Source organism: Aulostomus chinensis, chromosome 4, assembly GCF_037954235.1.
Source record: "Aulostomus chinensis isolate RoL2024-O1b breed Wild chromosome 4, RoL_Achi_v1.0, whole genome shotgun sequence".
In the NCBI taxonomy this organism is placed as follows: Eukaryota; Metazoa; Chordata; class Actinopteri; order Syngnathiformes; family Aulostomidae; genus Aulostomus; species Aulostomus chinensis.
Genome location: NC_141323.1, coordinates 494,182 through 517,721, shown reverse-complemented (window position 1 = coordinate 517,721; position 23,540 = coordinate 494,182). Strand labels below are relative to the sequence as shown.

At 46.6% G+C, this 23,540-nt stretch overlaps 1 pseudogene; it reads left to right on the top strand.

Annotated features, from left to right (window-relative positions):
• The first annotated feature begins 7,680 nt into the window (after positions 1-7,680).
• LOC147262240 (uncharacterized) lies at positions 7,681-11,421 on the top strand (annotated as a pseudogene).
• The last annotated feature ends 12,119 nt before the right edge of the window (positions 11,422-23,540 follow it).

The window sequence follows — 23,540 nt, the reverse complement described above, 5'->3', positions numbered from 1 at the left end:
CTACAGTTCATGCAAGTGAGTACATCACTAAAATGGGCCCCACCTATGATCTAGAGGCATACCTCCATGCTTTTGAGTCTATGGCTGTCTGAGAGAAATGGCCTTAAGACCAGTGGGTCTGCATTTTGGCCCCCTTCCTGTCAGGGGAGTCCCAGAAAGCTTTTCAAGACCTGGATACCACAGTGGCCAACAACTCTGACGTCCTGAAACAGGAGATGTTGAATAAAATCGGACTAACCAAGTTTGGGAAACCTAGCGGTGTTAACAAAGTGAACAGAACCTCACAAGACAATATTGTTTGACTGGGTCAGTTGCTTGGGTGAACTGTTAGGTGAACTGTTAGGCAGGGACAGATGGACGGAGAAGTTGATAGAGAGATTGTTGATGTTCGGGGTCCAAGGACTCAATGGAGGCCGCTAAGGCAGCAAATGAAAGATATTTTGGTTGTAATTGGGAACGTAGGTTCAGATAAAGACAAAGAAAAAGCAAGAAGTGAGGTAAAGAGAAGGATAGATGAAGTGTTCAAAGAAAGCAGAGCAGGGAAAGAGGACCGGATGGCATTTGGTAAGTTGTTGTGGGAGAAGGAGAAAGAGAACAGGGAAAAGAGAGATGAGGCTAAAAAGAAGGGTGACCAGACAGGGCTATTGGAAAGGAAGAAGTGGAGGAAAGAAGAGAAAAGACATGAGGAAGAGAGAAGGGTGTAGTATGGTCTGGCTATGTTTTGTCAGGGAGCGGAACATGCAAATTGAAAAACCCTCCCCACCAAGGATGAAGGAGGAAGACGGTGAGAGAAGAAGGACCTCATAACACTCAACGAGATAGAGCTCAGGAGTGAGACATCAGGACCCGCTATCACAAAATCCAAAACACGGCCACCACATAGTACATCTAACATGACACTGCGCAGCCACAAACAAGCGCCAACACAATACCCCTTGCTGCAAATGGGAGAGGGCAGAGGTGACAAATACAAACCTCCTGTGTTAGGTGATGTGCAATCAATTGTTGATAAAATGCCTCCACCAGCAGAGGGAGGCGGACTCTGGTTGACTAAATTAGATATGTTAACCGCTGGACAGAAACTAGCACTCTGTGATTTCAGAGCTGTAGCATCCCGCTGCATGTCCCGACATGACTTGAAAGACATTGAACTAGACGCTGAAACTAGTGAAGACCCTGATGACGTGGCACTAACAATAGTCATAGACCCCTTAGGGCAAGCTATTAGGAGCAAATTTCCACTCCCTAACACGGCCGTCATTCCTAAACTAACCTGGGCCTCATCCCAGCATCCTCAAGAATACATAACTCAGTCTAAAGATGAGTGGACCACACACACCGGGCGCCACCCAGGAAGACTGGGGTTCAACAGGAATGGTTTCGCAAAGCTGTGTAGGATGGAGTGCCTGAATCGGTAAGAGAAAACATGATGAGTAAGCCTGACTTACGAGGAAGTGATTCTAACATATGGGAAAAGCATCTTGTGCACCACCTGCAGAAAGCCAAAGATGAGGCGAACAAAGAAGAAAATTCAGTAAGAGATCTTCAAACACAATTCCTGAAGCTGCAGCTGGGAGAAGCGAGACAAAAGGTAAATGACAAAAAGAAAAAAGAAACTATGATGCATGAACAAATGATGTCTAGCAGTTTGCAGAAAATGGCTGGGGAACTGTGTCTGGGCGAGAGGTGGAGGAGGCCGTGGGAGACTGCCTCGGGGACAGCAGGCGGGAGGTGAGTGCTACATGTGTGGACAACTTGGACACTGGGCAAGAGAATGTTACATGCAGGGACCTGCACCACGTGGGCATGGCGGACCACCCAGAGGAATGAGGACCCCAGATCCTCAGGCTGCACCGGTCCAGGATGGACAATATCCCCTGATAGGAGGGGACGAGTGGGAGGAGCCCGGCACCTATCAACAACAGTGACACAACCCACAGAGAAACCCAGATGACATAGGTAAGGCAGATCCTATGTTGTCTCTAAGGGTGTTGGATGACGACCTGTCATTTTTTGGTCGACACGGGAGCCACACTCTCAACTCTAAACTCTGAACCACCACAAGAGACTATCTCCTCAAGAAACAGTGAACATCGTGGGCTTCTCTGGGGTTGGACAGAAACTGCCGGTCACAATACCACTGAAAACCCAATTAGGTAAACAGACTCTTTTGCATCCATTTGTTGTCTCTCCGGGTGTACCTGTTAACCTGTTGGGGTGAGAACTTCTCATCAAACTAGGAGCCTCCATCCTGTGCAGTCCGGATGGACTCACCGTGACTCTACCTGATGGAACATGCCTCCGATGTAATCCTAACACCCACGGAGCAGGGCAGTACCTTCTCAAGCCACTAGAGGACCAGCTGGTGGACATCTATTGGGGTATGTTACAGCCTGAAACCCCCCTATGTAATAGCCTCCTGTCTGCCTACCTGCAGTGGAAACCCTGGATCTCCCTACTCGAGCCCTACGTCCCTCTGCCCGACCCACCTCATGTTACCCTCTTCTACGACCGAATATGTAATGAGTGGTATCAGGAAGAATTTGAAGCACACCTGGAAGGTAAACAATGGCAAATCACACCACAAAATATTTATGCTGGTCCAGAGGGTGTAGCCGCAGCCACAATCCTCTCCAAGGAACAGATGGTATGGTATCGTATGCAGGACGAAGCAGTTCCACACGTTTCCCTCGCATTACATCCTAACCATCAAGCTAAAGATCTTGGCCCGATGGTCAAAAAAGCCACAGCAGCCACCGATTGGATAACGACTCAGATACCTGCTGTCTCGTTCTCACCCACCTGCAAAACCTACTGCATTAACCTAAAAGTAACAGACACAGTTGCACTACAACATGATCACGTTCCCAGAAACCACGGTAGGGAAAAGATGGACCACCCCTCAGTGGAAGAGATGCTAACTACCCTCCCTGAGGAATTATGGTCCCAAGGGCCCACGGATGTCGGGCTCACTGATTGTCAACCTGTTACATTTTCAGTGGTAGACACCACTCCCTTGTGGATCAGACAATATCCTCACAAACCAGAAGCAGAAGCAGGTATAGCTGACACTATTGCAGGTCTCATCAAATCCGGGGTATTAGAACCATCCACCTCCGCATGGAACACTCCCATCCTCCCGGTCAAAAAACAAGAGACAGGTAAATATCGCATGGCACATGATCTAAGAGCTATAAATGAAATTCTCACCACATCCACCATTCCTGTGCCCAACCCCTATGTGGCACTCACTAATTTGGGACCGCACCAACCATGGTTCACATGCATTGATTTGGCTAACGCTTTTTTCTGCTTACCACTAGCAGACGAATGCAGAGACATTTTCTCCTTTACCTACAGAGGACAACAGTGGCGATACACCAGGGTACCACAAGGATTTGTGCTGTCACCAGGACTATTCAATCAGGTACTAAAACAAGCCCTGGATGGTTGTCCGCTTCCTCCGGACACCACTCTAATCCAGTATGTAGATGATCTTCTCATTGCAGCACCGACACCAGCAGTATGCCTGGTCGCAACAAAGGCTGTCCTCATCCGATTGGCTGGACATGGTTTTAAGGTCAGTAAAAACAAACTCCAAGCGGTCAGGACGCAAGTTACCTTCTTGGGCAGAGTACTCTCACGAAAAGGAGCTGGCATGTCGCCTGCACATAGATCTACCATTCTGCATCACCCAAAGCCCATGACTGTAAAGGAAATGTTGTCGTTTCTCGGTCTGACTGGGTACAGTCGCAATTACATTCCTGAATATACGGGCACGACACAGGCTCTCCGTTACTTGATTAAAGAGCATGGCATGCGTAACCTCAATGCTAAACTAAATTGGACCAAAGACACCGAGTCAGTCTTCATACAACTCAAACAGAAACTAGCACAGGCCGCAGACCTGGTCCGACCCGACTACCAGTCTCCATTTTTTCTCGACGTTTCTGAAATAGGAGTGATTAACGGTGTTCTGCTTCAGAAAAAAGGGGGAGAAAGGAGCATACTCGTGTACATCAGCATAATGCTAGACTCGATGGAAAAACGACACCCAAAATGCACACAACATGCAGCAGGGGTAGCAAAACTGATTCAAAAAACAGGACACATAGTGATGGGACACCCCCTAAGGGTACTCACGTCACATAGCATTATAGCATATGTCAACTCCCAGACATTCACCCTGACATCACTAAGGCAACAGAGACTCTGTAAAATACTGGAAGCACCAAACATCACATTCACCCATGAAGGAATCAACATGGCGGATTGGATGGGAACCGGACCACCGCTTGAGTGTGAACACGAAGCACAAAAGGATGAAAAGGTATGACCAGATCTGAAAGCTCAACCATTAACAGATGCTGAAGAGATGTTCACAGACGGATGTTGCTACAAAGATGAAAAAGGTGGACTGAAAGCAGAATACGCGGTGGTGAAGAAGGAAGGACCCAACTGGGTGACAATAGAGGCCCGGCAACTAGAAGGACAGCAATCCGCACAAAAAGCAGAGGTAATGGCTCTCATGGCAGCTCTCAAACTAGGAGAAGGAAAACGAATAAACATCTATACGGACTCTGCCTATGCCGCCGGAGCAGCACATGTGGAACTGGGACAATGGATCAGAGCAGGATACCTCACGGCAGGTAACAAACCAATTAAACACGAGCGGGAAATGAGAGAATTAGCAGAAGCTCTGCAACTTCCCCAGGAGGTGGCTATCATAAAGTGCAAAGGTCATGACAATGCCATTACAGAAGTAGCAACAGGGAACCGAGAAGCAGATGCGGCAACAAAAAGAGCGACAGGTTATCTGCCCCAACTACAAATGGTGAGTATGGAAGAAGAACTACAAATCTCTCCACAGGTCACGCTGATTGATATCAGCCGATGTCAAAAGGGGGCCTCACCACAGGAAAAGACAACATGGAAACAGAGAGGAGGACTTGAAACTGAGGGGCTCTGGCGAGGGCCTGATGGACGGCTAATACTGCCCCCTGGAATCAGAGAGCGGGCACTGGAAGAAGCACACGGAATCGGTCATGTGGGAGCGGCTCAGATGAGTCAAATTCTGAGAGAATGGTGGCATCCGTTTTTATCAGACACAATAAAGAATTGGGTAAAAAGCTGTTCCATATGTTCCCTGTACAACTCTAAGCCAACCATTAAACCCGAGACAGGTATGTTTCCGCTGGAGACCAGGCCAGGCAGGGAGATTGTGATAGAATACACGGACATGGGGACGACGGTCAGAGGGTACAGGTATGTGTTGATGTGTGTGGATGTGTTTTCAGGATGGCCAGAGGCGTGGCCAACAAAGAAGGAGGATAGCAAGTCAGTGGTGAAGTTTTTGAATAATCAATACATTCCTCGGCACGGGTTCCCACAGAAAATTAGATCAGATAATGGGACACATTTGAAAAACCAACATCTACAACAGGTGGAGGCAATGTTGGGGTTGAAGCACTCGTTTGGCACCGTGTATCACCCTCAATCACAAGGTAAGGTGGAAAGAATGAACCAAACCATCAAACAAAGATTGGCTAAAATCTGTGCACAGACAAAATTAAATTGGTTGGATGCTCTGCCGTTGGCTCTAATGACAGTTCGATGCTCTGTTAATCAGGGAACAGGTTTCACCCCATTTGAACTCTCCACAGGAAGGCACTTCCCAGGATCAGGAGCAGGCCTGCCACCAGTGGAGCTGGAATTCGAAAGAGGGCACAAAGCATATTTTACTGAACTCCAAGCTCTCATTTCAGATTTCTCCAAACAGGTCCAGGACAAAAGACAGGCGAAGGTCGAGGGCATCCTCCCCACTGCTGACTGGGTCCTGCTGAAGGTCATCAAGCGGAAGTGGGCTGAACCCAGGTGGACCGGTCCATTCCAGGTGACTGAGAGGACGTCCCATGCGGTGCAACTCAGAGGGAAAGGAGACACGTGGTACCATTGGAGCCAGTGCGCAACGGCAGAGGAACCAGGCAGATCGGTCCAGGAGATCCACACAGACCTTCAAAGATGGTGCAGTGACTCGGCTGAGTCAGAATCAAACCCTGACCTCAACAAAGGGGCAAAATAATCCCCGGTCAGTGGCAAGGTCACAGGGTAGTCGACCCCTGTGACTGAAGAAAGAAGAAAGAAGATACCACCCAGAACGTCTGACAACATAAATGATGGACAATTGATTCTGCTCATCATCCTGTCTGGTGGTATGTTTTACTTTTCTTGCCGCTATGCTCAAGTTAGCCCACACAGGCAGCACTGTGTTTTAACTGCTTCAAGCTGAATCAAGTGTATTAAAAGCTTCTTTGCATTCCTCCACTAATTGACGAGCCAGAAGATCCTGAGGAGGAAACTGATTTTCAACATTACCAATTATAGTGATCTCCTAAAGGAGATCAAAAGGGGGAATTGTGAGAAAATGAGCTTTTGATCATGTTCTGTTCATATGTCAGCATTATATCAGGAGTTGATTGTGTATAAGTACATGATGTGATTGTTTATGTTAAGTTGTGCAGGCTGCTAGTTGCGCCCGAACTGTCAAGGCTGAATGACGAAAACAACAGGACAAGACGACCTGACTGTGCAGGAGGCAGGAGTACTAATCAAGAAGTGTGATATGCATGAGTGTAAAATTACATATGCAAAAAAGGTGTGGCTTCAAGCATATATTCACTGTCTGTTAATATCTTATTCAGACTCTCTGCTGCACTCTCAAAGTGCATGTAGTGGGGTCTCCAGATATATCTGTGTCTGCTTTGTGTTGTGAAATAAAGTGTTGATTTGTCAAAAGCAGACAACTCCGGTTGATCTCTTCTCATCAACGGACCTGGTGAAGTCGGCGAACTTCAACAGCGTACATACATGTATGCCAGTCCCTCCAGGATTTCACAGTTTTTTTTGTGATTGTGTGATCAAAAAAGCTTGATTTTGCAGAAGCTTCTCCCAAAAATTGCGCTATAATTTGTGAGGCTTTACTGTATGTGAGTTTTTGTAGTAAAATTGTGTTTATTGGCAAAAATTGCAATTCAATAAAAAATGAAATTTTAAGAGAACAAACTAATGTAAAAAAAAAAATCGTATATAATCACTTTCTTTATGATCATAAGCATACCTCAAACTACAGAAACAGTCAAAAATGTTTAATTCTCACCTTTTTATAAGTTTGTTTACATGAAGTTAGCTTTTCAATTATCAACAAAAATGATGATGTAATTTTACTTAACATGCGCTGGAACAGAGACGGAGCTGCAGCAGAGCTGCTGGAGAACTCCTGTCCCTCTCATCTTGTGTATTTTCTGATCAGTGGTACATATGCAGATACAGACATTATAACACTTTAAATTACATTAAAACACTCATATGATACTGGTTTGACTGTCTATTTCCTGTCTCATGCTCATGCCTGCATGAGCAGAGGGAGAGTTGCGCCAGTTCTGCATGTCTGCTGCAGCGCGTCATCTGGAGATTCCAAGGCTTGCCAGTGATTTACACTACAGGCGCAGCTCTGCAAAAATAGACCATGAGACGGCCAGTAGACAGTCATATTAGTACTGGTTCTCTGTATTGGCCTCTTTCAGTGACAGTGTGGGGGCTGGGAACCTGTTTGGCCTGGCCACCACCCATTGAGCTAGAACAAAAGGATACACTCTGATGCTAATGAACATCAACGTGAGCATGACTCCAGGTTCACCCAGCTCTGAAATGTGCCAGGAGTTCATCTGTACACTGGAACAATGTGAGGGCTGGGAACCTGTTTGGCCTGCCCACCACCTATTGAGCTACAACAAAAGGATACACAGTGATGCTAATGATGACCTTTCAGCCCATCCTACTGTGAACTTCCTACCGGCTCAGCGCTACACATGCCTGAAGGAGTGAACATCAACGTGAGCATGACTCCACGTACACCCAGCTCTGAAATGTGCTGGGAGTTCATCACTTCAAATGAACAAATGCAGTGAAGTTCACAAACCACAGGCAGTTTGTTAGTTTCTATAGAATAGACCTGCTGTCAAGCAGCTCTCTAATAATTAAAATAGATGCACTGTGTGGAAGAGCGTGGAGCATCAAGATCTCTGGATTTATACTTTATCCAAAACCTGTTGAGCGAAGTCTTTGTAGTATCCCGCAACACAATGTTAATATCTGTGGCACAAATTGGTTTTTAATTACCCCTCCACCTCCGTTACTGGTCACCCAATGGCGACCACCCATTGAGCTAGAACAAAAGGATACACACAGATGCCAATGATGACCTTTCAGCCTTTAAGCTGTTTTAATAAAAAGAAAAACACACACGCAGAAGATTCTTTTGTGAATTATGTGTTTATTTGTGTAAAATACAGGGACTGCAACATTACATTTATCCAATTTATTTATCCGCCCGGGGTTTTGTTTTTTTTTTCAAACAAAAGCAGACGTTCGCCGGACATGTCGGACCAAAACGCAGTTATGACTGGGCAGACACCACGTACTCACACTGTGTCCCACAATATAGACTCCCTTAGCAATTCAGCTGCGCCAACTTACCGGGACGACTGCTGGTCCGTGGTCTGTGGCGGATCTAACTTGTTCTGGTGTCTGGCTCAGCTCAGCTTGCATTAGCTGTCTGGGAGCAACATACAAGTTACCTGGTTAGCTACCTTGCTAATAGCAAATGAACGACGCTAGCAGTCGGGACTGCAACGGCATGCAACCAGTAATGTTCCCAAGTTCAAACTTACCGTTTCGTGGCTGAACTGAGGTCTTTCACCAGTGGCTTCCAACGTGGGGCCAACAACCTGCGTGCTAGAACTTCAGCTACTACAGCTGAATTCAGTGTCTTTGTTCTGTCCTGTGTCTTCTCTGATTCAAAAAGTTCAGAGCTCACATATGCCACCACTCTGTCCAAACTGGTATAAACTAGATTTTTGGCAATATTTGAGGATACTTTGTTGTCTGAGCTCAATCACATGAGTACAATAAAATAGGCTATTAAAAAGTACAGTTTACTCAGACTTCATAATTCATGTAAAGAAAAGACACATGTTTAAGTAATACAACTCAATGACCCCTCATTGATAAATGCTTTAAGAAATGTTAGAATAATAGAGAGAGTGGACCAAGTGCCAGGATCTGATTTAATCTACCCTCATTTTGCTGTGAAAAAGGGATCACTGTATCAGAGGATGAAAGGAAGCATGGTGAGGTAATCGAACAGTTCTTAGTCCCAAAGTCTTTCCACCCCACAGTATTACAACTGGCCCATACACAATCGCTTGGAGCACACCTTGGAATGGAAAAGACCAAAGACAGAATTTTACAATGGTTCTTTTGGCCAGGCATCCACAAGGAAGTTTAAAATTATTGCAGCAGCTGTCCAGAATGCCAGCTCACAGCCCCCTAGCCCTCATTTAGAAATCCCCTGATCCCACTCCCCATCATTGAGGTTCCCTTTGAAAGGATTGGGTTAGATATTGTAGGTCCCCTGCCCAAAAGTGCCCAAGGCCATCAGTATATACTGGTCTTAGTGGACTATGCTACCTGGTATCCCGAGGGAATACCCCTCAGGAAGGCAAGTGCCCAGCACATTTCCAGGGAGCAGTTCCTCCTGTGCAGTAGAGTAGGGATTCCAAAAGAAATATTAACAGATCAGGGGACCCCCTTTATGTCCCATGTCACCAAGGGCCTGTGCTCCCTCCTAAAGATCAAACACCTCTGAACATCAGTATACCACCCTCAAATGGACAGGTTAGTTGAGAGGTTTAACAAGACCCTTAAAACCATGCTACAGAGGACCATTGAACGAGATGGGCGAAACTGGGACCAGCTCCTTCCCTACCTGATGTTTGCAGTTAGGGAAGTGCCCCAAGCTTCTACAGGCTTTTCACCCTTCGAGCTCCTGTATTCGCACAAACCGAGGGGGCTTCTTGATCTAGCTAAAGAGGCCAGGGAGAAACAGCCCTGTCCACACCACACTGTTATTGAACATGTGGAAGCCATGAAAGACAAAGACATTTACCCCATTGTAAGAGAACACATGGGGAAAAGCCCAGAAAGAACAACAAATGGCCAATATGCCCTGCACAGCCCAAAGAGTTCCGGCCAGGAGACAGGGTTCTCGTACTGGTACCTACGGTTGAGTGTAAGTTTTTAGCCACTTGGCAGGGGCCCTATGAAGTCATCGAAAAGGTGGGGGAGGTAAACTACGAGGTAAGGCAGCCAGGAAGAAGACAGCAGGAAAAGATGTATCATGTGAATCTGCTCAAGAAATAGAGAAATGCTGCCGAAGTTCTATTGTGCAGTCTACCCCCGAAAGACCCGGGAGCCCCACCAAAAGAGGTCGTAAAGATGGGCCCTGATCTGTCACCCCAGCAACAACAGGAATGCCTGGAGCTGGTTGACCGAAACCAAGATGTGTTCTCAGCCAAACCAGGCACCACCCATCTTGTGGAACACGAAATCCGCACCCAGCCGGGTTCGATAGTACACCAGCACCCTTATAGAGTACCTGAGGCCCGGAAAGAAAGAATCCGACATGAAATTTAAAAAATGCTGGAGCTGGGAGTTATTGAAGAATACCATAGTGCTTGGGCAAGCCCTACTGTACTTGTCCCCAAACCAGATGCGTCAACTCGATTCTGCAATGACTTTTGGAAGCTGAATGAAGTATCTGAGTTTGACGCTTACCCAATGCCGCTGGTAGATGAGCTAATTGAGCAGCTAGGGATGGCTCGCTTCATCACAACCTTGGACCTGACAAAGGGATACTGGCAGATTCTGCTTTCCTCAGCTTCCAGAGAAAAAACAGCCTTCACAACAAGTGAGGGTCTGTTCCAGTACATCAAACTACCATTTGGCCTTCATGGAGTCCCGGCCACATTTCAGCAGCTGATGGACAGAATCCTGCGACCCCATAAAGAGTATGCCTATTTGGACGACATAGTGATACATAACACGGACTGGGAAAGTCACTTGCCGCGGGTACAAAAGGTACTGGATGCTCTGCATGCAGCCGGGCTCACAGCCAGTCCCAGCAAGTGTAGGCTAGCCTACAGTGAAACCAAGTATCTTGGATACACAATAGGTTGTGGGCTCATCAAACCTCAAGATGCTAAACTGAGGGCTATCCAGGACTGGCCATGCCCCACATCGCAGACACAGGTTAAGTCTTTTTTGGGCCTGGCAAATTATTACCGACGCTTTGTTCCTAACTTCTCGGAACTTATTGTCCCCCTAACAGACCTGGCAACTAAGAGACACCCCCGAAGGGTAAAGTGGACGCAGGCGGCCAAGGAGGCCTTCACCGGCCTGAAAAGAGCCTTGTGCTCCCACCTGGTCCTGGCGGTGCCAGACTTCAACAAGAAGTTTGTTGTGCAGGCTGATGCCTCAGAGATGGGTCTTGGGGCGGTACTCGCTCAGGTGCAGGAGGGCTAGGAGCACCCCATCCTTTACAGTAGCAGAAAGTTGTTGCCCCATGAGAAGAGGTACTCGACGCTGAAGAAGGAATGTCTGGCTGTTAAGTGTTGAAATCACAGTAAAACTAGAGAAAATTTACTAATTCACTAAGGCCATAACTGTTGTACAATCTACCGTATGGCACCACAGCTTAACATATGGCACAGTATGTATCGTAGTCTACCCCTTCATCCGGTTGGTCCGGGTCAAGGAGGCAGCAGCCTCAGCAAGGAAGCCCAGACTGTCCTCTCCCCAGCCACTTCCACCAGCTCTTCCAGGGGAACCCAAAGGCCTTCCCAGGCCAACCGAGAGACATAATCCCTCCAGTGTGTCCCTGGGTCAGTCCCCAGGCCTCCTCCTGGTCAGACATACTTGGAAAACCTCCTCAGGGAGGCATCCAGGAGGCATCCTCATCACAACCACCTCAACTAACTCCTCTCGACATGGCGGAGCAGTGGCTCTACTCTCAGTCCCACCCGAATGACTGAGCTTCTCACCTTATCTCTAAGGGAGATCCCAGCCACCCTGCGGAAGAAACTCATTTTGGCTGATTGTATTCGCGATCTTGTTCTTTCCGACATTACCAAAATCTCATGACCATAGGTGAGGGTTGGAACGCAGACTGACCGGTAAATCGAGAGCCTCACCTTTTGGTTAGACTCCCTCTTCACCACAACGGACTTGTTTAGCACCGCATCACTGTGGATGCCGCCCCAATTCCCCTGTAAAGTAAATAAATAAATAAATAAGAGAGCCATTATATACAGAGAGTGCAGCCAACTCAGGGTTTGAAGGTTCACATTTTCCCCGTGACAAAAAACAGAGGAGGATATGAGAACTGAAGGTTCAGAGAAAACACTGGACACCAACTGATTACTCCATATTATGTGAAGTACATGTAAATTTCTCACTTTGACTATTGTGAAGAATTTACATGGAAAATAAATCATATTAAGTCATATACTTATCCATATCATGCTCTCAAAAAAGTCCTAACACCGCTTCAGAAATGAATAATAAAGGGTGATCAGAGAGGTCGAAGCATGGGCCGGACCCACAGGGAGCCAGCTTCCTGACTGGCCCCGCTGGCCACCCCCGTCACTGCCCGCAACCAGCCGGCAGGGAGTCCAGCAAACCTGGTCCAGGGGCCGAACCGGAGTGCAAAGGGGCCCCGTCCGGAGATCCGGACACAGGGTTCACCACCCCGTCATGTGAGGGCAGGGAGGAACCAAGTCCACCGTGGACGGCGGGCCCCCATGCCGGCAGCTCATGGTCAGGGCACCCAGTCCGATCCACACCATGGAGGCCCGCCCCCACCCCTCCTATGTTCCCCCACATCCTGCCATTGTCCGGGAGTGGCGACAGTCCAAGACGCCATGCCAGGGTTCAGCCCGCCCAAGGACAGGGACAAGTTAAGCACACCCCACCCAAATGCAGGTGAGCCTCCCCCAGGGGTGCAAGCAGGGTCCCAGGTCCCGAACCATCCACCTCCCTCTCTACCCCCCTCCGCCCCCATGATCTCCCCCTCTCCATCCCCCTCCCCTCCCCTCCCTCTCCACCCCCCTACCTCCCTCCCTCCCGACCCTCTCTACCACCGTCCTAATGTTATTCTGGGTAGAAGCTCTAAGTCCAACTGGCTAAGGTCAAACCGTGCCTGCATTATAGATTTGAGCTGAAGAGATTCCAGAAAATTATTTTTGTTAATACCATATTTTACAGTCATTTCATTAAATTGTATGAATTTGTTGTCTTGGAAGATATGCTTTAGATGTTTTATCCACTTTTTCAAGCCTTCTAGCGAGTGCCTTGCAAATAATTTTAATATCTGTATTGATTAGTGATATTGGACAATAGCTTGATGGAAGTGCTGGGTCTTTGTCCGGTTTAAGGAGAAGGCTAATATTCGCACAGTTCATGTTGGGTGGAAGGGTCAAGGTTTCCTGCATTTCGGTAAACATTTTGCAGAATATTGGTGCAAGCTCTGGCCAGAACTCTTTGTAGAACTCTGCAGGCAAGCCATCTGGTCCCGGGGATTTCTTGTTTTGCATATGTTTGAGGCCTTCTTGAAATTCCTCGACTGAAATAGGCGATTCCAGAGCCATTATTTGGTCTTGATTTAATTTTGGCAAGTCAACTGTGCTCAGAAAGGTTTCAATGCTGGATTTGGAGGGGTTAATCTCGGACGAATAAAGTTTTTTTTATAGAATTCCCTAAAACTGTAATTTATTTCTTCTGGGTCACAGGTTGTTTTCCCAGTAGAGTCCTTTATGGAGGATATTTTTCTCTGTCTTTGTTCTATTTTAGTTGTTTTGCTAAAGGTCTGCTGAATTTATTGTTATGTTCAAAGTTCTCCAAGTGTAATCATTGCAGCTGAAATTGTGTTTTGATGTTGAGTAAATCATTTAGTTTTAGTTTTAATTCCCTTAATTCTCTCAGTAGATATTCCTCGTGGGAGGCGGCATAAACTGTCTCCTCAGCTTTAATTTTTTTGTTTAATTCTGTTTCGAGAGCTTTCTCCTGTTTTGTCTTATATTAAGAGTAAGATATTATCTTGACTTTCATGATTGCTTTTGCCGCCTGCCATAGCACACATGCTGAGACATCAGGCTGGTCATTTATTTCACAGAATATTGTCCATACCTTCTTAAAGAATTTAATAAAATTGGGGTCCTTGAGCAATGATGTATTAAATCTCCATTGTTTAGAAAGTGGTGTTTTAGTTTGGTTTTTTGTGAGTGTCAGGTGACAGGTACGTGCTCACTGATGGCAATGGGGTGGATCTTGGTGTCAAAGACATCCTTCACAATTGAGTTACTAATTAAAAAGTGGTCTAAACGGGAGTAAGAGTGGTGGACTGGCGAGTTGTTGGTGCATTACATTTCCATGGGGTGATGTGAGCGCCAAGCATTGCAAAGACCAAAATCCTTCATATACTGCTTTGTTATATTGGATAATTGGCAATTGCGTTGACTATCTGCCCTACTGATTCTGTCCACTTGTGGGTTGAGTACCAGGTTGAAGTCCCCTCTTACTATAAGTGCTGTGTCTGAGTGGGCTGAAAGTGCTGTGAAGCTGTGGAAGAAGGAGGGGTCATCAACATTTGGACCATACTGTATGTATTGGCAATACATACCTCTGTGTTGTGTGTGGATATGGTAACTATTATGAACCTAAGTTCTTGGTCTACAATGGTGTTTTTACAAGTGAACCTAACATTTTTGTGAATTAGAATGGCTAAGCCTCTTTGTTTGGTGTTAACACTAGCTGTGTATGTGTGCGGGAACTGTGAGCTTAATATATGATTTCCTACTTTAGGTAGATGGGTTTCCTGTAATAGGACAATGACTGCTTGTAAATTGTGTAGGTGTGTTAAAATTTTTAGCCGTTTGTCACATGAACTGATTCTGCGTACATTCAAAGTGACAAAATGTGATTTGTTTGTATCTAAACTAATCTACTGAGTGTAAAATGTAATAAGTAGGTGAGTAAGAGAAAGTGTACCTTTGTGTGGGTGTGCGTGTCTTTGTGTGTGTTTGTGTGCGTGTGTGGTAGTGCCAGAGAGGAAGAGAGTGCATGTGTGTGACAAATGTAACTGCATATTACATAATTGCACTGCGAACCATATAAACATCACATTCATAAAGTGTGACGCAAAACAACAACAGAAAAAACAACGGGTTGACATAAATACACATTATTTGTTAGCGAGAGCAGCATGTTGTAGCCAATCTTGGCGATGTGCGTTTGTATATTTTTACATGATTAACACAGTACTGAAAGAGAAAAACGATGAATGAGAGAAATTGGTGTTACCTTCGTCCGTTACCTTAACCATACTATTACTATACTCAGGTGAATCCGGTGAATCTCGGGTGGAGAGAGGAAACACGCTTTAATAGAGCCAAGGGGTGATCGCCGGATCATGGAACAGCTGGCCGTTGACATATAGTTGGTCCACTGTGATGACCGCGTGGGATGAACTTTTTCCTGACAGGGAACAGGCATTTGCGGCGCTCCAGCATCTCCTTACGGAATTGATCGTTCACGCTTAAGTCCATTCCTCTCAGCTCCCTGCCCCAGCTCTTCACCAGCTCCTTCTACTTGAAGTGCTCAAACTTTGCAACGATGGGTCTGAGGTGCCAGTTGTCTGGTCTCTTCCCTCCAAGGAATGTTCTTTACAGTCTCCATCAGAAGTTTCAGCTGTTTGTGGAGGAAGTCTTCGATGGACATCTCAGGGTCTTCCTCTGTCTTCTCTGGTATGCCGGAAAATATCAGGTTGTCCCGCATGCTTCGAGCTTGGATGTCAAGGATAGCCTCTTTCTTCTGTTTGTTCACCGCTGTGATCTTTGTCGCCCCCTCGGTAAGTGATTTAAAGGAGGTTTTAAGGGCTTGATTTTCAGCGGCCAGTGAAGCCACCTGTTGCTGGCTGAATTCCAGAGACTCATGAATAGCCTGGAACTTTTTGTGGAGGATTTCCAATAGAGCAAGTCTAGCATCGAAACTTGTCAGTTTCCTGTCAATGGAGTCCAGGATGTCCCCGAAGTCCTTATCGGATAATGAGGGTGCGCTGGGCGGTCGGCTTCTTTTGGAAAGTGGGGTCGCCACGTTACCGGTCTTCCCCATGACGAGTCGGTGGTAGCACTCGTTGACGTACTCCTGCGGACTTTCCATGGTTGCTTCTTCCAGATTTTATTGATGGGGATTGTTGGTGGATGAGAGAAATGAAAATTTCTTTCTGTAGTTTGAGGTTCTGATTATTCAAATTGTGTAGATTGGCGTTAAAAAGTTACCTTGTTTGGTTACGTTCAGGTATGTGCCGCCATGTTGAATTGTGCACGGCTCTTCCGGGGGAATCCTGAGGCGTTCCCAGGCCAGCCGAGAGACATAATCCCTCCAGCGTGTCCTGGGTCAGCCCCCAGGCCTCCTCCCGGTTGGACATACTCGGAAAACCTCCTGAGGAAGTTGTCCAGGAGGCATCCTCATAAGATGCCCGAACCACCTCAACTAACTCCTCTCAACATGGAGGAGCAACGACTCTACTCTGAGTCCCTCTTGAATGACTGAGCTTCTCACCTTATCTCGAAGGGAGATCCCAGCCACCCTGCGGAAGAAACTCATCTTAGCTGAATGTATTCGCAATCTTGTTCTTTCCGTCATTACCAAAATCTCATGACCATAGGTGAGGGTTGGAACATAGATTGACCGGTAAATCGAGAGCCTCACCTTTTGGCTAGCTCCCTCTTCACCACAACGGACTGGTTTAGCACCCGCATCACTGCAGATGCCGCCCCAATCTGCCTGTCAAAATAAATAAATAAATAAGAGAGCCATTATTTAGAGAGAGTATGGCCATTTCAGGGTTTGAAGGTTCAGAGCAATTCTGTCATGGGATTGGTTCAGAGGCGGTCATGTGTTTTATGGGCGCAGAGTTCGTTACCATTAACCAATATTATCAAATGATACACATAGCAAAGTGAATATCAGAGATCAATTTTCAACTTTAATAAATTATCAACAATCAACTCACAAATAATCCAAAATAATCACACTGCACAGTCTATGGTTGCACAGCAAGAACGGGGCAGAAACAAATGCATTGTGTTCCCCATGACAAAAAACAGAGGAGGATATGGGAACTGAAGGTTCAGAGAAAACACTGGACACCAACTGATTACTCCATATTATGTGAGGTACACGTCAATTTCTTGCTTTGACTTTTGTGAAGAATTTACATTGGGAAAATAAGTCATATTAAGTCCTATACTTATTCATATCATGCTCTCAAAAAGTCCTAACACCGCTTTAGAAATGATAATGAATGAAGTTTACCAAGACTTATGATAGCCTTAAGCTAGCAAGCTAGTTCCATCCATCCATCCATTTTCTTCCACTTAAACTAAAGGATCGTGGGGGGGCCAGAGCCTATCCCAGCACCCTTCGGGCGAGGGGCTTGTTACACCCTGGACATGTCGCCAGTCCACCGCAGGGCCAACACAAATAGACAGATAACCACTGACACTCACAGCAACACCTACGGTCAATTTAAATATCCAATTAGCTAGTCCCCTCTTGCATGTCTTTGGAATGTGGGAGGAAGCCAGAGTACCTGAAAAGAACCCACGCAGGTGTAGCGGTGTTGTACTTTCTCATGGTGTTGTGTAATTTAACAGAGAAAGAGCATCACTGTTGGCAACCTGCCATTTATTTTGGAAACAGGTCGGCCTGGCAGAGGGATTAGTACTACAGTCAGTCTCGATTTTCTTCTCACACACACACACACACATCAGGGAGACACCAAGGTTCAACTGTTCAAATAGTTTCAAAATGAGCATAAAATAACACACAAAGTGTACTTGGCAGAGGGATTAGTACTACAGCCAGTCTCGATTTTCCTCTCACACACACACATACACATCTGAAAAACGGAAAGTGAAAAGAAAGTGCAGGTAAGCTAACACATGTAGCACTAGCCATTTTGTAAACAAAACTAAAAGAAAAACTGTCAAATTTGTATGCTCCCGTTCGGACGCAATACATTAAAAAATATTATCCTGCCATCCATAAAGGCTACACAATACGACAGCAGTAAGCTCAACCCCTTCCGCTCAACACGACTCTGGTCACCAGGTTGATGGTAGATCCCAGGTTTAATGACAATTGAAAAGGTGAAACTGAGAAAATACAAATACATATTCTATAATCAGTAACATATCTTATTTATTTATCTCAATCTCTTTTATTGATGTGAACAGAAATGATATTTATTACCAATTATGTACAGCAATTGTCTAAATTGTCCACTAAATTATGTATCAAATCACTGTATTTATATTTATCAATGAACATATGTCTGAGAACCCTATGCATTCTTTTTTATCACCACGAAGAGTGCATAACACAAAATGGCCACTAGATGGTAGCAGAACACTAGCTAGCATAGGAGCGTCGGATTCCAGACTGACGTTAGCTATTTCAAACGATTGTCTAACGTTGTCAATAACAATTTTACACGACTCCAAATAAGGAATTATGAACTTAGTTAACTCCTAAGACAGCTACATACCAATGATGCCATGAAATGCTGAAGATATGAACAGTTTCTCATGCTTAGATCACAGCAGGGGTAAAACAAAACAGCATTCTCAATTTTGCTCTACTTCCTGAGTCTATAGACACGGAGACTATGAGACTATATGTAGTCATGTCACCAGCTCTGTGAGCTCTCTTACTGTGTGTTCACACCGAACGCGAATTCGCGCGAACAATTTCCATTCAAAGTCTATGCAAACGCGCGAATGAGGCGAATTTTCAGTCTGTCGGCGCGAATACGCAAATATTTTGCCTCGTGGATTCGCAATACACAATTGTGCCGCTCGGGGTGCTGCGCAGCGAGAAATACGGCTGCCATCTTGGTCTGGTCAAGCTCCCATACGCTCCAGTCATTCATATGGTGATTCAGCGATGCCGGAGCACTGTGCGGCGTATTCCTGTGCCAATAGGTGGACGGTAGCGAACAGGGCTCAAGGGATAACTTTTCACAGGTAGGATTAAACGTTTTTTCAACATTACACCTGACTGTAGATTCTTTTGCAAACAGCTAGCTTATTCACCATTATAGCAACTTTGGTATTTTTTCAACAGATTTGCATAAGATTGAAAAACTTTTTTTTGGGAGAGGTTCAAAGAAACTTTCAGGAATACAATAGAAAGAAGGAGGAAGAAAGTGAACTCTTTTTTAAGATTTTTTTGTGGTGATCTCCTGTTTCATTTTGAAGATTTCCTAAAGACAAAAATGTGAGGAAAAAGTGGGAGAATGCTCTAAGGAGGGAGAAATTCACAGCAAGTGACTCATCTGTGCTGTGTAGTGAACACTTTAAAGAGCAAAATTTTGACAGGACAGGACAGGTTGTCCGCCTCAGAGATGCCGTTGTACCATCCATCTTCAAGTTTCCAGATCACCTCCAAAGAGTAGGTACATCACAATAAGGCTGTTAGCATTGTTGAAGGGAAATATTCTATTGATTACAGGGCATAAATTACTTATCATTGTGGTTCTCTCTCCCTCTCTCTATCCATCTATCTCTCTCTCCATCCATCCATCCATCCATCCATTTTAGCCAGAAAAAAGCAGGAACACATCTGCCTCCAGAAGATCTGAGGAGAGCCTGTCTGAGAATCCTCAGGATGACCCGGTGGCCTCAACCTCACATTCAGAACCTCAGCCTAAAGATGTGAGTATTTCAATTTTACATATCAGCATGTCATAATGGTTTTAGAGACTGGTAGCAGATTTGAATGCTGATTACTTTTATAAATAATGTGAGCCCATCTGTGTCATGTGAGATACAGCTAGTAAAACATAACTAACAATGTTCATCTCTCCTTATACTAGGATCACAGCTCCCCAACTGCTTTAAAGGCTAGACTCACCGGAGCTTTGTAAAGAGTTGATATATTGGAGTGACAAAAAAAGAATGCCAAGGCACGTGAAAAGAGGGCAAAGACCAACGTGAAGAGTCTTCTAGGACAATTAAGTGAAAAGAACCTAATTAATGAAGAGCTCAAAGACAGACCTGAGTTCTACTCAGGTAAGATGAAATTACCACTGTGAAATGTATTTATAAGCTAAAACTTTTAGTCATAATTGAAGGTGACTTGTGAATTTTGCCTCATACTATTTCAGATCATTGTCAGGGTTCAAGGTGGATAATGAAGGAGACCCAAATGCAGACAGTGTTGAGGTGCACAAAACAGGTTTATTGAAAGCTGAGGGACTGGGGACTTGACATGGCGGGAGAGCTGGGGACTTGACGTGGCGGGAGAGCTGGGGACTTGACTGGTGACTGACGACGTGACTGGAGACTGCCGAACTTGAGACCAGACCGAGAACAGGACAGGCACAAGACATCCAAACTAACAGTTAACAGTAACAAACAACCAACGACAATGACCCAACCCCGACTACAGGAAAACACCAAGGTTAAATACAGGGAGGGAACCAGGTGAAGGTGTGGCAATCAACCAGGTATGACACATGGGGTAATCATAGGAGGGAGGTCAGGAAGACAGGACATGACTACAAAATAAAACAGGAAGCACGAGACAGGGATCATGACAGTACCCCCCCCCCCCCAAGGGCTGGCTCCCAGACAGCCCAAAAACCAAAAACACACACCAGGGTGGGTGGAGGGTGGCCAGGAGGCGGGAAAGGGCAAGAAAACACCAGTGAACGAAACAACAAAATCTACTCACTCACCACACCCGTGGACTGAACCATAACCTCGTGTCAGGGGGGGTGGCCATGGGGCCGAAGAGACCAAGGAGAGTCAGGGGGGCAGCCAGGTAGCTGCGCAGATCACAGAGAGTCAGGGGTCGGCCGGGAGGCCGCGCAGAGCCGTCGGAGCAAGAGAGGCGTCCGCCTGGACCCTCGTCGCGGGAGCAAGAGAGGCGTCCGCCTGGACCCTCGTCGCGGGAGCAAGTGAGGCGTCCAGTCGGACCCATGGAGGGGGAACAGGAGAGGCGTCCACTGGGACCCTCGGCGCCGGAACAGGAGTGGCGTCCACTGGGACCCTCGGTGCCAGAACAGGAATGACGCCCGCCAGGATCCTCAGCGGCGAAGCAGGAGTAGCGCCAGCCACTGGGATAGGGACGGTGCCCGCCCAGACCCTTGGCGCCGGGACAGGAGAGGTGCCTGCCAGGACCCTTGGCGGCAGAGCAAGAGTTGTGCCAGCCAGGACCCTTGGCGGCGCCGGGACAGGGGTGGCGCCCGCCAGGACCCTTGGTGTCAGAGAAGGTGTAGCAGCTGCTGGGCTTGGGATGAGGGCTGGACCTGGCTGCCTAGGAGCACGAAGGTGGCCAGCCTTCATATTTCCCTCAGGCCGGATGGGGGCCGAGTCGACCTGCGGGCTCGCTTCACCGAGCGAGGACCCCCGAAGGCCAGCCGGGTGCCTGTGAAGTCCCTCTACCTTTGTGACTCTTCTTCCCAGTTCCTTTTTGCCATCAAAGTAAGGTGCTCAAAAAGAGTCATCATACGTGGGGGGGAACTTGTCCGCTAGGTCTTTCTGGGTTGGGTCATTCTGTCAGGGTTCGTGGTGGATGATGAAGGAGACCCAAATGCAGACAGTGTTGAGGTGCACAAAACAGGTTTATTGAAAGCTGGGGCACTGGGGACCTGACGTGGCAGGAGAGCTGGGGACCTGACGTGGCGGGAGAGCTGAAGACTTGACGTGGCGGGAGAGCTGAAGACTTGACGTGAGGCTGAAGGCTTGACGTGAGGCAGGAGACTTGACTGGTGACTGACGACGTGACTGGAGACTGACAAACTTGAGACCAGACCGAGAACAGGACAGGCACAAGACATCCAAACTAACAGTTAACAGTAATAAATAACCAACGACAATGACCCAACCCCGACTACGAGAAAACACCGAGGTTAAATACAAGGAGGGAACAAGGCGCAGGTGTGGCAATCAACCAGGTGAGACACATGAGGTAATCACAGGAGGGAAGTCAGGAAGACAGGACATGACTACAAAATAAAACAGGAAGCACGAGACAGGGATCGTGACAATCTTAAACTAGACTTCATGGCCAGGCAGGGTCATGAGTACTCAAAGGAGCACAGAGAATTTGCCCCGACTCTCCATCTTCATAGTCCTATGGCATACACATACCTAAGAGACACTATGAATTTTCCCCTCCCCCATCCACATACATTACAAAGGTAGTCATAATGTTATCAAATTCTGTTTCAGGAAGTTAAATACACTAGTATAGGCTATATGTTAAACTGCTATTTCTCAATATTTTTTGTACAGGTGGCTTTGTTCTGTGGATGACAAGCCTGGCCTGAACAAAATGATGCTGGATATGCCGGAGAAAAGACGGAAGGATGACCAGGCTAAATATGGGCGTGTTGCAGTCATGTTTGATTCCATGGCCATAAGAAAACATGTGCAATATAATCTGCACAACCAGTCAATGTCTGGCTTTGTAGACTTGGGTGATGCAAACAATGAGACTGATGTTGCTACAGAGGCGCTTGTGTTCCTGGTGGTTGGCCTTCAAGGACATTGGAAGGCTCCCATTGCATATTACCTGACGAAGACTCTGTCTCCAGACACACAAAGGGTCCTTCTCCACTCATGCTTTGGAGGAGCTGCATGCACGGGTATTCAGGCGGTATGTGTCACAATGGATGGCCATGCTACAGACATCAGCAGGTGCAATCAACTTGGATGTGAGCTGAGGGGTAACCCACAAGAGCCACTTAAAACCAGTTTCCCACATCCGTCGACTGGTGACCGAGTATTTGTAATGATGGACGCATGCCACATGCTGAAGTTGGCACGTAATACATTGCACGTAAATTATTATTGTTGTATACCTATTTGTACAAGTTATGTCTCTGCTACTAAAAGTTAACTCTTCATATTTTTGTCTTTTCAGTTGGACATTTAACACTGGATGTGAAGATCAAAATTGTGCTGTTTGTACTTGTTTGAGCAGTGACCATCTTTGTCTCAGAGTGTTGTCTCTGACATCTGTGACATTTGTGTCTTTTAAACCAGACAACACTCTGAGACAAAGACTGGTTCACCCCAAAGATCCCACCCCTCACAGCCAGAAAAGCAATCTGGTATACGCTGTCAGATGCAGTGAGGCCTGCACGGATCTCTACATAGGGGAAACCAAACAGCCCCTCAACAAGTGCATGGCCCAACATAGAAGAGCCAACTCTGGAGGACAGGACTCAGTGGTTTTCCTCCACCTCAAGGAGGAAAGCCACTCCTTCCAGGACGACCATGTCCAAATCCTCGACAGAGAGGACAGATGGTTCGAAAGAGGAGTTAAAGAAGCCATCCACGTCAGGATAGAGAAACCATCTTTGAACAGAGGAGGTGGACTGCGACATTTCCTTTCACCTATTTACAACCAAGTCCTTTCAAAGCTTCCCCAAAGAGTTCAGCTGAAAGACCCATGTGGAACGGCTGCTGCCAGCACAGCCCATTCGCATCTGAGTGGTCGGTGAAACTCCCTAACGACCACCCCTGAAACTCCCTGACACCGCACAACGACTGTCGTTTGGGGAGGCCAGG